We start from the raw sequence: 13,560 nt of genomic DNA, 5'->3' as shown, positions 1-13,560 counted from the left end.
CGATTTGGGGCCTACGTTAGAAAAGAAATATCCTCATAGAAAAACTAGAGAGAATCATTCTCAGAAACCACTTTGTGATGTGTGCGATCCACTCACAGAGTTTAACCTTTCTTTTCATAGAGCAGTTTGGAAACACTCTGTTTGTGAAGTCTGCAAGTGGATATTTGGACCTCTTGGAGGATTTCGTTGGAAGCGGGATTTCCTCATCTAATGCTAGAAGGAAGAATTCTCAGAAACTTCTTTGATTTGTGTGTGTTGAACTCACAGAGTTGAACCTTCCTTTAGACAGAGCAGATTGGAAACCCTCTTTTTGAGGAATATGCATGTGGAGATTTCAAGCACTTTGGGGCCAACGGTAGAAAAGGAAATCTCCTCGTATAAAAACAAGAGAGAATCATTCTCAGAAACTACTTTGTGATGTGTGCGTTCCACTCACAGAGTTTAACCTTTCTTTTCATAGAGCAGCTTGGAAACACTCTGTTTGTAAAGTCTGCAAGTGGATATTTGGACCTCTTTGAGGATTTCGTTGGAAGCGGGATTTCTTCATCTAATGCTAGAAGGAAGAATTCTCAGAAACTTCTTTGATTTGTGTGTGTTGAACTCACAGAGTTGAACCTTCCTTTAGACAGAGCAGATTGGAAACACTCTTTTTTAGGAATTTGCATGTGGAGATATCAAGCGTTTTGGGTCCATCGGTAGAAAAGGAAATATCCTCGTATAAAAACTATAGAGGATTATTTTCAGAATCTACTTTGTGATGTGTGTGTTCCACTCACAGAGTTATCCTTTCTTTTCATAGAGCTGTTTGGAAACACTCTTGTTTTGAAGTCTGCAAGGGGATATTTGGACCTCTTTGAGGATTTCTTTGGAAGCGGGATTTCTTCATCTAACGCTAGAAGGAAGAATTTTCAGAAACTTCTTTGATTCGCGTGTGTTCAACTCACAGAGTTGAACCTTCCTTTAGACAGAGCAGATTGGAAACCCTCTTTTTGAGGAATTTGCATGTGGAGATTTCAAGCAATTTGGGGCCTACGTTGGAAAAGGAAATATCCTCATAGAAAAACTAGAGAGAATCATTCTCAGAAACCACTTTGTGATGTGTGCGTTCCACTCACAGAGTTTAACCTTTCTTTTCATAGAGCAGTTTGGAAACACTCTGTTTGTAAAGTCTGCAAGTGGATATTTGGACCTCTTTGAGGATTTCGTTGGAAGTGGGGTTTCTTCATCTAATGCTACACAGAAGATTTCTCAGTAACTTCGTTGATTTGTGTGTGTTCAACTAACAGAGTTGAACCTTCCTTTAGACAGAGCAGATTGGAAACCCTCTTTTTGAGGAATTTGCATGTGGAGATTTCAAGCGATTTGGGGCCCATGGTAGAAAAGGAAATCTCCTCGTATAAAAACAAGAGAGAATCATTCTCAGAAACCACTTTGTGATGTGTGCGTTCCACTCACAGAGTTTAACCTTTCTTTTGAAAGAGCAGTTTGTAAACACTCTGTTTGTGAAGTCTGCAAGTGGATATTTGGACCTCTTGGAGGATTTCGTTGGAAGCGGGATTTCTTCATCTAATGCTAGAAGGAAGAATTCTCAGAAACTTCTTTGATTTGTGTGTGTTGAACTCACAGAGTTGAACCTTCCTTTAGACAGAGCAGATTGGAAACCCTCTTTTTGAGGAACTTGCATGGAGATTTCAAGCGTTTTGTGGCCATCGGTAGAAAAGGAAATATCCTTGTATAAAAACTAGAGAGAATCATTCTCAGAAACCACTTTGTGATGTGTGCGTTCCACTCACAGAGTTTAACCTTTCTTTTCATAGAGCAGTTTGTAAACACTCTGTTTGTAAAGTCTGCAAGTGGATATTTGGATCTCTTTGAGGATTTCGTTGGAAGCGGGATTTCTTCATCTAATGCTAGAAGGAAGAATTCTCAGAAACTTCTCTGATTTGTGTGTGTTCAACTCACAGATTTGAACCTTCCTTTAGACAGAGCAGATTGGAAACACTCTTTTTTAGGAATTTGCATGTGGAGATTTCAAGCGTTTTGGGTCCATCGGTAGAAAAGGAAATATCCTCGTAGAAAAACTAGAGAGAATCATTCTCAGAAACCACTTTGTGATGTGTGCGTTCCACTCACAGAGTTTAACCTTTCTTTTCATAGAGCAGTTTGTAAACACTCTGTTTGTAAAGTCTGCAAGTGGATATTTGGACCTCTTTGAGGATTTCGTTGGAAGCGGGATTTCTTCATCTAATGCTAGAAGGAAGAATTCTCAGAAACTTCTCTGATTTGTGTGTGTTCAACTCACAGAGTTGAACCTTCCTTTAGACAGAGCATTTTGGAAACCCTCTTTTTGAGGAATTTGCATGTGGAGATTTCAAGCGATTTGGGGCCTGCGTTAGAAAAGAAATATCCTCGTATAAAAACTAGAGAGAATCATTCTCAGAAACCACTTTGTGATGTGTGCGTTCCACTCACAGAGTTTAACCTTTCTTTTCATAGAGCAGTTTGTAAACACTCTGTTTGTAAAGTCTGCAAGTGGATATTTGTACCTCTTTGAGGATGTCGTTGGAAGTGGTGTTTCTTCATCTAATGGTACACAGAAGATTTCTCAGTAACTTCGTTGATTTCTGTGTGTTCAACTAACAGAGTTGAACCTTCCTTTAGACAGAGCAGATTGGAAACACTCTTTTTTAGGAATTTGCATGTGGAGATTTCAAGCGATTTGGGGCCAACGGTAGAAGAGGAAATATCCTCGTATAAAAACTAGAGAGAATCATTCTCAGAAACCACTTTGTGATGTGTGCGATCCACTCACAGAGTTTAACCTTTCTTTTCAGAGAGCAGTTTGGAAACACTCTGTTTTGTGAAGTCTGCAAGTGGATATTAGGACCTCTTGGAGGATTTCGTTGGAAGCGGGATTTCTTCATCTAATGCTAGAAGGAAGAATTCTCAGAAACTTCTTTGATTTGTGTGTGTTCAACTCACAGAGTTGAACCTTCCTTTAGACAGAGCAGATTGGAAACCCTCTTTTTGAGGAATATGCATGTGGAGATTTCAAGATTTTTGTGGCCAACGGTAGAAAAGGAAATATCCTCGTATAAAAACTAGAGAGAATCATTTTCAGAAACTACTTTCTGATGTGTGTGATCCACTCACAGAGTTCAACCTTTCTTTTCATAGAGCAGTTTGGAAACACTCTGTTTGTAAAGTCTGCAAGTGGATATTTGGATCTCTTTGAGGATTTCGTTGGAAGCGGGATTTCTTCATCTAATGCTAGAAGGAAGAATTCTCAGAAACTTCTCTGATTTGTGTGTGTTCAACTCACAGATTTGAACCTTCCTTTAGACAGAGCAGATTGGAAACACTCTTTTTTAGGAATTTGCATGTGGAGATTTCAAGCGTTTTGGGTCCATCGGTAGAAAAGGAAATATCCTCGTAGAAAAACTAGAGAGAATCATTCTCAGAAACCACTTTGTGATGTGTGCGTTCCACTCACAGAGTTTAACCTTTCTTTTCATAGAGCAGTTTGTAAACACTCTGTTTGTAAAGTCTGCAAGTGGATATTTGGACCTCTTTGAGGATTTCGTTGGAAGCGGGATTTCTTCATCTAATGCTAGAAGGAAGAATTCTCAGAAACTTCTCTGATTTGTGTGTGTTCAACTCACAGAGTTGAACCTTCCTTTAGACAGAGCATTTTGGAAACCCTCTTTTTGAGGAATTTGCATGTGGAGATTTCAAGCGATTTGGGGCCTGCGTTAGAAAAGAAATATCCTCGTATAAAAACTAGAGAGAATCATTCTCAGAAACCACTTTGTGATGTGTGCGTTCCACTCACAGAGTTTAACCTTTCTTTTCATAGAGCAGTTTGTAAACACTCTGTTTGTAAAGTCTGCAAGTGGATATTTGTACCTCTTTGAGGATGTCGTTGGAAGTGGTGTTTCTTCATCTAATGCTACACAGAAGATTTCTCAGTAACTTCGTTGATTTCTGTGTGTTCAACTAACAGAGTTGAACCTTCCTTTAGACAGAGCAGATTGGAAACACTCTTTTTTAGGAATTTGCATGTGGAGATTTCAAGCGATTTGGGGCCAACGGTAGAAGAGGAAATATCCTCGTATAAAAACTAGAGAGAATCATTCTCAGAAACCACTTTGTGATGTGTGCGATCCACTCACAGAGTTTAACCTTTCTTTTCAGAGAGCAGTTTGGAAACACTCTGTTTTGTGAAGTCTGCAAGTGGATATTAGGACCTCTTGGAGGATTTCGTTGGAAGCGGGATTTCTTCATCTAATGCTAGAAGGAAGAATTCTCAGAAACTTCTTTGATTTGTGTGTGTTCAACTCACAGAGTTGAACCTTCCTTTAGACAGAGCAGATTGGAAACCCTCTTTTTGAGGAATATGCATGTGGAGATTTCAAGATTTTTGTGGCCAACGGTAGAAAAGGAAATATCCTCGTATAAAAACTAGAGAGAATCATTTTCAGAAACTACTTTCTGATGTGTGTGATCCACTCACAGAGTTCAACCTTTCTTTTCATAGAGCAGTTTGGAAACACTCTGTTTGTAAAGTCTGCAAGTGGATATTTGGACCTCTTTGAGGATTTCGTTGGAAGTGGGGTTTCTTCATCTAATGCTACACAGAAGATTTCTCAGTAACTTCGGTGATTTGTGTGTGTTCAACTAACAGAGTTGAACCTTCCTTTAGACAGAGCAGATTGGAAACCCTCTTTTTGAGGAATTTGCATGTGGAGATTTCAAGAGATTTGGGGCCCACGGTAGAAAAGGAAATCTCCTCGTATAAAAACAAGAGAGAATCATTCTCAGAAACCACTTTGTGATGTGTGCGTTCTAATCACAGAGTTTAACCTTTCTTTTCATAGAGCAGTTTGGAAACACTCTGTTTGTGAAGTCTGCAAGTGGATATTTGGACCTCTTTGAGGATTTCGTTGGAAGCGTGATTTCTTCATCTAATGCTAGAAGGAAGAATTCTCAGAAACTTCTTTGATTTGTGTGTGTTGAACTCACAGAGTTGAACCTTCCTTTAGACAGAGCAGATTGGAAACCCTCTTTTTGAGGAATTTGCATGGAGATTTCAAGCGTTTTGGGGCCATCGGTAGAAAAGGAAATATCCTCGTATAAAAACTAGAGAGAATCATTCTCAGAAACCACTTTGTGATGTGTGCGTTCCACTCACATAGTTTAACCTTTCTTTTCATAGAGCAGTTTGTAAACACTCTGTTTGTAAAGTCTGCAAGTGGATATTTGGACCTCTTTGAGGATTTCGTTGGAAACGGGATTTCTTCATCTAATGCTAGAAGGAAGAATTCTCAGAAACTTCTCTGATTTGTGTGTGTTCAACTCACAGAGTTGAACCTTCCTTTAGACAGAGCAGATTGGAAACACTCTTTTTTAGGAATTTGCATGTGGAGATTTCAAGCGTTTTGGGTCCATCGGTAGAAAAGGAAATATCCTCGTATAAAAACTAGAGAGAATCATTCTCAGAAACCACTTTGTGATGTGTGTGTTCCACTCACAGAGTTTAACCTTTCTTTTCATAGAGCAGTTTGGAAACACTCTGGTTTTGAAGTCTGCAAGGGGATATTTGGACCTCTTTGAGGATTTCATTGGAAGCCGGATTTCTTCATCTAATGCTAGAAGGAAGAATTTTCAGAAACTTCTTTGATTTGCGTGTGTTCAACTCACAGAGTTGAACCTTCCTTTAGACAGAGCATTTTGGAAACCCTCTTTTTGAGGAATTTGCATGTGGAGATTTCAAGCGATTTGGGGCCTACGTTAGAAAAGAAATATCCTCATAGAAAAACTAGAGGGAATCATTCTCAGAAACCACTTTGTGATGTGTGCGTTCCACTCACAGAGTTTAACCTTTCTTTTCAAAGAGCAGTTTGTAAACACTCTGTTTGTAACGTCTGCAAGTGGATATATGGACCTCTTTGTGGATTTCGTTGGAAGCGGTATTTCTTCTTCTAATGCTACACAGAAGATTTCTGAATAACTTCGTTGATTTGTGTGTGTTCAGCTAACAGAGTTGAACCTTCCTTTAGACAGAGCAGATTGGAAACCCTCTTTTTGAGGAATTTGCATGTGGAGATTTCAAGCGTTTTTGGGCCATCGGTAGAAAAGGAAATATCCTAGTATAGAAACTAGAGAGAATCATTCTCAGAAACCACTTTGTGATGTGTGCGATCCACTCACAGAGTTTAACCTTTCTTTTCATAGAGCAGTTTGGAAACACTCTGTTTGTGAAGTCTGCAAGTGGATATTTGGACCTCTTGGAGGATTTCGTTGGAAGCGGGATTTCTTCATCTAATGCTAGAAGGAAGAATTCTCAGAGACTTCTTTGATTTGTGTGTGTTGAACTCACAGAATTGAACCTTCCTTTAGACAGAGCAGATTGGAAACCCTCTTTTTGAGGAATTTGCATGTGGAGATTTCAAGCGTTTTTGGGCCATCGGTAGAAAAGGAAATATCCTCGTATAAAAACTAGAGAGAATCATTCTCAGAAACCACTTTGTGATGTGTGCGATCCACTCACAGAGTTTAACCTTTCTTTTCGTAGAGCAGTTTGGAAACACTCTGTTTGTGAAGTCTGCAAGTTCATATTTGGACCTCTTGGAGGATTTCGTTGGAAGCGGGATTTCTTCATCTAATGCCAGAAGGAAGAATTTTCAGAAACTTCTTTGATTTGCGTGTGTTCAACTCACAGAGTTGAACCTTCCTTTAGACAGAGCAGATTGGAAACCCTCTTTTTGAGGAATTTGCATGTGTTGATTTCAAGCGATTTGGGGCCTATGTTAGAAAAGGAAATATCCTCATAGAAAAACTAGAGAGAATCATTCTCAGAAACCACTTTGTTATGTGTGCGTTCCACTCACAGAGTATAACCTTTCTTTTCATAGAGCAGTTTGGAAACACTCTGTAAAGTCTGCAAGTGGATATTTGTACCTCTTAGAGGATTTCGTTGGAAGTGGGGTTTCTTCATCTAATGCTACACAGAAGATTTCTCAGTAACTTCGTTGATTTGTGTTTGCAACTCACAGAGTTGAACCTTCCTTTAGACAGAGCAGATTGGAAACCCTCTTTTTGAGGAATTTGCATGTGGAGATTTCAAGCGATTTGGGGCCAACGGTAGAAAAGGAAATATCCTCGTATAAAAACTAGAGAGAATCATTCTTAGAAACCACTTTGTGATGTGTGCGATCCACTCACAGAGTTTAACCTTTCTTTTCATAGAGCAGTTTGCAAACACTCTGTTTGTGAAGTCTGCAAGTGGATATTTGGACCTCTTGGAAGATTTCGTTGGAAGCGGGATTTCTTCATCTAATGCTAGAAGGAAGAATTCTCAGAAACTTCTTTGATTTGTGTGTGTTCAACTCACAGAGTTGAACCTTCCTTTAGACAGAGCAGATTGGAAACCCTCTTTTTGAGGAATATGCATGTGGAGATTTCAAGCACTTTGGGGCCAACGGTAGAAAAGGAAATATCCTCGTATAAAAACTATAGAGGATTATTTTCAGAATCTACTTTGTGATGTGTGTGTTCCACTCACAGAGTTATCCTTTCTTTTCATAGAGCTGTTTGGAAACACTCTGGTTTTGAAGTCTGCAAGGGGATATTTGGACCTCTTTGAGGATTTCATTGGAAGCGGGATTTCTTCATCTAATGCTAGAAGGAAGAATTTTCAGAAACTTCTTTGATTCGCGTGTGTTCAACTCACAGAGTTGAACCTTCCTTTAGACAGAGCAGATTGGAAACCCTCTTTTTGAGGAATTTGCATGTGGAGATTTCAAGCGATTTGGGGCCTACGTTAGAAAAGGAAATATCCTCATAGAAAAACTAGAGAGAATCATTCTCAGAAACCACTTTGTGATGTGTGCGTTCCACTCACAGAGTTTAACCTTTCTTTTCATAGAGCAGTTTGGAAACACTCTGTTTGTAAAGTATGCAAGTGGATATTTGGACCTCTTTGAGGATTTCGTTGGAAGTGGGGTTTCTTCATCTAATGCTACACAGAAGATTTCTCAGTAACTTCGTTGATTTGTGTGTGTTCAACTAACAGAGTTGAACCTTCCTTTAGACAGAGCAGATTGGAAACCCTCTTTTTGAGGAATATGCATGTGGAGATTTCAACAACTTTGGGGCCAACGGTAGAAAAGGAAATCTCCTCGTATAAAAACAAGAGAGAATCATTCTCAGAAACTACTTTGTGATGTGTGTGTTCCACTCACAGAGTTTAACCTTTCTTTTCATAGATCAGCTTGGAAACACTCTGTTTGTAAAGTCTGCAAGTGGATATTTGGACCTCTTTGAGGATTTCGTTGGAAGCGGGATTTCTTCATCTAATGCTAGAAGGAAGAATTCTCAGAAACTTCTTTGATTTGTGTGTGTTGAACTCACAGAGTTGAACCTTCCTTTAGACAGAGCAGATTGGAAACCCTCTTTTTGAGGAATTTGCATGTGGGGATTTCAAGCGGTTTGGGGCCATCGGTAGAAAAGGAAGTATCCTCGTATAAAAACTAGAGAGAATCATTCTCAGAAACCACTTTGTGATGTGTGCGTTCCACTCACAGAGTTTAACCTTTCTTTTCATAGAGCAGTTTGTAAACACTCTGTTTGTAAAGTCTGCAGGTGGATATATGGATCTCTTTGTGGATTTCGTTTGAAGCGGTATTTCTTCTTCTAATGCTACACAGAAGATTTCTCAGTAACTTCGTTGATTTGTGTGTGTTCAACTAACAGAGTTGAACCTTCCTTTAGACAGAGCAGATTGGAAACCCTCTTTTTGAGGAATATGCATGTGGAGATTTCAAGCACTTTGGGGCCAACGGTTGAAAAGGAAATCTCCTCGTATAAAAACTAGAGAGAATCATTCTCAGAAACTACTTTGTGATGTGTGCGTTCCACTCACAGAGTTTAACCTTTCTTTTCATAGAGCAGTTTGGAAACACTCTGTTTGTAAAGTCTGCAAGTGGATATTTGGACCTCTTTGAGGATTTCGTTGGAAGCGGGATTTCTTCATCTAATGCTAGAAGGAAGAATTCTCAGAAACTTCTTTGATTTGTGTGTGTTCAACTCACAGAGTTGAACCTTCCTTTAGACAGAGCAGATTGGAAACACTCTTTTTTAGGAATTTGCATGTGGAGATTTCAAGCGTTTTGGGGTCATCGGTAGAAAAGGAAATATCCTCGTATAAAAACTAGAGAGAATCATTCTCAGAAACCACTTTCTGATGTGTGCGTTCCACTCACAGAGTTTAACCTTTCTTTTCATAGAGCAGTTTGTAAACACTCTGTAAAGTCTGCAAGTGGATATTTGAACCTCTTTGTGGATTTCGTTGGAAGCGGGATTTCTTCATCTAATGCTACACAGAAGATTTCTCAGTAACTTCGTTGATTTGTGTGTGTTCAACTAACAGAGTTGAACCTTCCTTTAGACAGAGCAGATTGGAAACCCTCTTTTTGAGGAATATGCATGTGGAGATTTCAAGCACTTTGGGGCCAACGGTAGAAAAGGAAATCTCCTCGTATAAAAACAAGAGAGAATCATTCTCAGAAACTACTTTGTGATGTGTGTGTTCCTCTCACAGAGTTTAACCTTTCTTTTAATAGAGCAGTTTGGAAACACTCTGTTTGTGAAGTCTGCGAGTGGATACTTGGACCTCTTTGAGGATTTCGTTGGAAGCGGGATTTCTTCATCTAATGCTAGAAGGAAGAATTCTCAGAAACTTCTTTGATTTGTGTGTGTTCAACTCACAGAGTTGAACCTTGCTTTAGACAGAGCAGATTGGAAACACTCTTTTTTAGGAATTTGCATGTGGAGATTTCAAGCGTTTTGGGGCCATCGGTAGAAAAGGAAATATCCTCGTATAAAAACTAGAGAGAATCATTCTCAGAAACCACTTTGTGATGTGTGCGTTCCACTCACAGAGTTTAACCTTTCTTTTCATAGAGCAGTTTGTAAACACTCTGTTTGTAAAGTCTGCAAGTGGATATTTGGACCTCTTTGTGGATTTCGTTGGAAGCGGGATTTCTTCATCTAATGCTACACAGAAGATTTCTGAATAACTTCGTTGATTTGTGTGTGTTCAGCTAACAGAGTTGAACCTTCCTTTAGACAGAGCAGATTGGAAACCCGCTTTTTGAGGAATTTGCATGTGGAGATTTCAAGCGTTTTTGGGCCATCGGTAGAAAAGGAAATATCCTCGTATAAAAACTAGAGAGAATCATTCTCAGAAACCACTTTGTGATGTGTGCGATCCACTCACAGAGTTTAACCTTTCTTTTCATAGAGCAGTTTGGAAACACTCTGTTTGTGAAGTCTGCAAGTGGATATTTGGACCTCTTGGAGGATTTCGTTGGAAGCGGGATTTCTTCATCTAATGCTAGAAGGAAGAATTCTCAGAAACTTCTTTGATTTGTGTGTGTTGAACTCACAGAATTGAACCTTCCTTTAGACAGAGCAGATTGGAAACCCTCTTTTTGAGGAATTTGCATGTGGAGATTTCAAGCGTTTTTGGGCCATCGGTAGAAAAGGAAATATCCTCGTATAAAAACTAGAGAGAATCATTCTCAGAAACCACTTTGTGATGTGTGCGATCCACTCACAGAGTTTAACCTTTCTTTTCGTAGAGCAGTTTGGAAACACTCTGTTTGTGAAGTCTGCAAGTGGATATTTGGACCTCTTGGAGGATTTCGTTGGAAGCGGGATTTCTTCATCTAATGCTAGAAGGAAGAATTTTCAGAAACTTCTTTGATTTGCGTGTGTTCAACTCACAGAGTTCAACCTTCCTTCAGACAGAGCAGATTGGAAACCCTCTTTTTGAGGAATTTGCATGTGTTGATTTCAAGCGATTTGGGGCCTACGTTAGAAAAGGAAATATCCTCATAGAAAAACTAGAGAGAATCATTCTCAGAAACCACTTTGTTATGTGTGCGTTCCACTCACAGAGTATAACCTTTCTTTTCATAGAGCAGTTTGGAAACACTCTGTTTGTAAAGTCTGCAAGTGGATATTTGTACCTCTTAGAGGATTTCGTTGGAAGTGGGGTTTCTTCATCTAATGCTACACAGAAGATTTCTCAGTAACTTCGTTGATTTGTGTTTGCAACTCACAGAGTTGAACCTTCCTTTAGACAGAGCAGATTGGAAACCCTCTTTTTGAGGAATTTGCATGTGGAGATTTCAAGCGATTTGGGTCCAACGGTAGAAAAGGAAATATCCTCGTATAAAAACTAGAGAGAATCATTCTTAGAAACCACTTTGTGATGTGTGCGATCCACTCACAGAGTTTAACCTTTCTTTTCATAGAGCAGTTTGGAAACACTCTGTTTGTGAAGTCTGCAAGTGGATATTTGGACCTCTTGGAGGATTTCGTTGGAAGCGGGATTTCTTCATCTAATGCTAGAAGGAAGAATTCTCAGAAACTTCTTTGATTTGTGTGTGTTCAACTCACAGAGTTGAACCTTCCTTTAGACAGAGCAGATTGGAAACCCTCTTTTTGAGGAATATGCATGTGGAGATTTCAAGCATTTTGTGGCCAACGGTAGAAAAGGAAATATCCTCGTATAAAAACTATAGAGAATTATTTTCAGAATCTACTTTGTGATGTGTGCGTTCCACTCACAGAGTTTAACCTTTCTTTTGAAAGAGCAGTTTGTAAACACTCTGTTTGTGAAGTCTGCAAGTGGATATTTGGACCTCTTGGAAGATTTCGTTGGAAGCGGGATTTCTTCATCTAATGCTAGAAGGAAGAATTCTCAGAAACTTCTTTGATTTGTGTGTGTTGAACTCATAGAGTTGAACCTTCCTTTAGACAGAGCAGATTGGAAACCCTCTTTTTGAGGAATTTGCATGGAGATTTCAAGCGTTTTGGGGCCATCGGTAGAAAAGGAAATATCCTTGTATAAAAACTAGAGAGAATCATTCTCAGAAACCACTTTGTGATGTGTGCGTTCCACTCACAGAGTTTAACCTTTCTTTTCATAGAGCAGTTTGTAAACACTCTGTCTGTAAAGTCTGCAAGTGGATATTTGGACCTCTTTGAGGATTTCGTTGGAAGCGGGATTTCTTCATCTAATGCTAGAAGGAAGAATTCTCAGAAACTTCTCTGATTTGTGTGTGTTCAACTCACAGAGTTGAACCTTCCTTTAGACAGAGCAGATTGGAAACACTCTTTTTTAGGAATTTGCATGTGGAGATTTCAAGCGTTTTGGGTCCATCGGTAGAAAAGGAAATATCCTCGTATAAAAACTAGAGAGAATCATTCTCAGAAACCACTTTGTGATGTGTGTGTTCCACTCACAGAGTTTAACCTTTCTTTTCATAGAGCAGTTTGGAAACACTCTGGTTTTGAAGTCTGCAAGGGGATATTTGGACCTCTTTGAGGATTTCATTAGAAGCCGGATTACTTCATCTAATGCTAGAAGGAAGAATTTTCAGAAACTTCTTTGATTTGCGTGTGTTCAACTCACAGAGTTGAACCTTCCTTTAGACAGAGCATTTTGGAAACCCTCTTTTTGAGGAATTTGCATGTGGAGATTTCAAGCGATTTGGGGCCTACGTTAGAAAAGAAATATCCTCATAGAAAAACTAGAGAGAATCATTCTCAGAAACCACTTTGTGATGTGTGCGTTCCACTCACAGAGTTTAACCTTTCTTTTCATAGAGCAGTTTGGAAACACTCTGTTTGTAAAGTCTGCAAGTGGATATTTGTACCTCTTTGAGGATGTCGTTGGAAGTGGTGTTTCTTCATCTAATGCTACACAGAAGATTTCTCAGTAACTTCGTTGATTTCTGTGTGTTCAACTAACAGAGTTGAACCTTCCTTTAGACAGAGCAGATTGGAAACCCTCTTTTTGAGGAATTTGCATGTGGAGATTTCAAGCGATTTGGGGCCAACGGTAGAAGAGGAAATATCCTCGTATAAAAACTAGAGAGAATCATTCTCAGAAACCACTTTGTGATGTGTGCGATCCACTCACAGAGTTTAACCTTTCTTTTCATAGAGCAGTTTGGAAACACTCTGTTTGTGAAGTCTGCAAGTGGATATTTGGACCTCTTGGAGGATTTCGTTGGAAGCGGGATTTCTTCATCTAATGCTAGAAGGAAGAATTCTCAGAAACTTCTTTGATTTGTGTGTGTTGAACTCACAGAGTTGAACCTTCCTTTAGACAGAGCAGATTGGAAACCCTCTTTTTGAGGAATTTGCATGTGGAGATTTCAAGCGTTTTGGAGCCATCGGTAGAAAAGGAAATATCCTCGTATAAAAACTAGAGAGAATCATTCTCAGAAACCACTTTGTGATGTGTGCGTTCCACTCACAGAGTTTAACCGTTCTTTTCATAGAGCAGTTTGTAAACACTCTGTTTGTAAAGTCTGCAGGTGGATATATGGACCTCTTTGTGGATTTCGTTGGAAGCGGTATTTCTTCATCTAATGCTACACAGAAGATTTCTCAGTAACTTCGTTGATTTGTGTGTGTTCAACTAACAGAGTTGAACATTCCTTTAGACAGAGCAGTTTGGAAACCCTCTTTTTGAGGAATATG

This window comes from Gorilla gorilla, chromosome 8 (genome assembly GCF_029281585.2).
Source record: "Gorilla gorilla gorilla isolate KB3781 chromosome 8, NHGRI_mGorGor1-v2.1_pri, whole genome shotgun sequence".
Lineage (NCBI taxonomy): Eukaryota > Metazoa > Chordata > Mammalia > Primates > Hominidae > Gorilla > Gorilla gorilla.
This window is presented reverse-complemented; position numbering follows the sequence as displayed.